Source organism: Arachis stenosperma, chromosome 6 (genome assembly GCF_014773155.1).
Source record: "Arachis stenosperma cultivar V10309 chromosome 6, arast.V10309.gnm1.PFL2, whole genome shotgun sequence".
NCBI classification, from domain to species: domain Eukaryota; kingdom Viridiplantae; phylum Streptophyta; class Magnoliopsida; order Fabales; family Fabaceae; genus Arachis; species Arachis stenosperma.
The window spans coordinates 47,787,664-47,789,854 of record NC_080382.1 but is presented as its reverse complement, the minus strand read 5'-3'; positions in this window follow the sequence as shown (position 1 = coordinate 47,789,854).

Below are 2,191 nucleotides of genomic sequence, written 5' to 3'. Positions count from 1 at the left end.
ACCTCTAGTTGGGGACTCTAGCAAAGCTGAGTCACAATCTGAAAAGGTTCACCCAATTATCGGTCTGTGGCATGTATGTATCTGGTGGTAATACTGGAAGACAGAGTGCTTTGGGCCACAGCCAAGACTCATAAAGTAGCTGTGTTCAAGAATCATCATACTTAACTAGGAGAATCAATAACACTATCTGGATTCTGAGTTCCTATAGAAGCCAATCATTCTGAATTTCAAAGGATAGAGTGAGATGCCAAAACTGTTCAGAAGCAAAAAGCTAAAAGCCCCGCTCATCTAATTAATACTGATCTTCATAGATGTTTTTGGAATTCATTGCATATTCTCTTCTTTTTATCTTATTTGGTTTTCAGTTGCTTGGGGACAAGCAACAATTTAAGTTTGGTGTTGTGATGAGCGGATAATTTATACGCTTTTTGGCATTGTTTTTAGTATGTTTTAGTTAGTTTTTAGTATATTTTTATTAGTTTTTAGTTAAAATTCACTTTTCTGGACTTTACTATGACTTTGTGTGTCTTTCTATGATTTCAGGTATTTTTTGGCTGAAATTGAGGGACCTGAGCAAAAATCTGATTCAGTGACTGAAAAGGACTGCAGATGCTGTTGGATTCTGACCTCCCTGCACTCGAAGTGGATTTTCTGGAGCTACAGAAGCCCAATTGGCGCGCTCTCAATGGCGTTGGAAATTAGACATCATGGGCTTTCCAAATTGGCGTTCCAAATCAGCTCAAAATTGCCCGGCGTTAAACGCCGGAACTAGCACAAGAATGGGAGTTAAACGCCCAAACTGGCACAAAAGCTGGCGTTTAACTCCAAGAGAAGTCTCTACACGAAAATGCTTCAATGCTCAGCCCAAGCACATACCAAGTGGGCCCGAAAGTGGATTTTTATGTCATTTACTCATCTTTGTAAACCCTAGGCTACTAGTTCTCTACAAATAGGACCTTTTACTATTGTATTCTCATCTTGGTTCTTCTGGTTCCCTCTCTGGGGCCAAAACCAATGATCACTACTATCACTTATGTATTTTCAACGGTGGAGTTTCTACACACCATAGATTAAGGTGTGAAGCTCTGCTGTACCTCGAGTATTAATGCAATTACTATTGTTCTTCTATTTAATTCAGCTTGTTCTTATTCCAAGATATACATTCGCACTCAAGAACTTGATGAATGTGATGATTATGTGACGCTCATCATCATTCTCACTTATGAACGCGTGCCTGACAACCACTCCCGTTCTACAAGAAAACAAGGCTTGAATGTTTATCTCTTGGATTCCTTAATCGGAATCTTCGAGGTATAAGCTAGAATTGATGGCGGCATTCAAGAGAATCCGGAAGGTCTAAACTTTGTCTGTGGTATTCTGAGCAGGATTCAATGATTGAATGACTGTGACGAGCTTCAAACTCCTGAAGGCTGGGCGTTAGTGACAGACGCAAAAGAATCAATGGATTCTATTCCAACCTGATTGAGAATCGACAGATGATTAGCCGTGCCGTGACAGGGTGAGTTGAACATTTTCACTGAGAGGACAGGACTGTAGCCACTGACAACGGTGATGCCCAAAATACAGCTTGCCATGGAAAGGAGTAAGAAGGATTGGATGAAGACAGTAGGAAAGCAGAGAGACGGAAGGGACAAAGCATCTCCATTCGCTTATCTGAAATTCTCACCAATAAATTACATAAGTATCTCTATCTTTATGCTTTATTCATATATCATTCATAACCATTTGAATCTGCCTGACTGAGATTTACAAGATGACCATAGCTTGCTTCATACCAACAATCTCCGTGGGATCGACCCTTACTCGCGTAAGGTTTATTACTTGGACGACCCAGTGCACTTGCTGGTTAGTTGTGCGAAGTTGTGATAAAGAGTTGAGATTGCAATTGAGCGTACCATGTTGATGGCGCCATTGATGATCACAATTTCGTGCACCACAGGGGCACTGTTCATACCTTGGGTCGAGCTGTACTACCCGGGATGTTCTACCGACAAATCTACCTACCTCTTCAGGTCAGCACAATCTGACCTCTTCTCAAAGAGCTCAGCCAAATCGCCATAAGGGCCCAAGCTGGCCCAAACGAAGGGACACAGCCCAAATCTAAAGGCAGCCAAGGCCTAGAAGGATAAAGGCTGTTCCCCTTAAAGATAAGATGACTTCACTCGAAAGA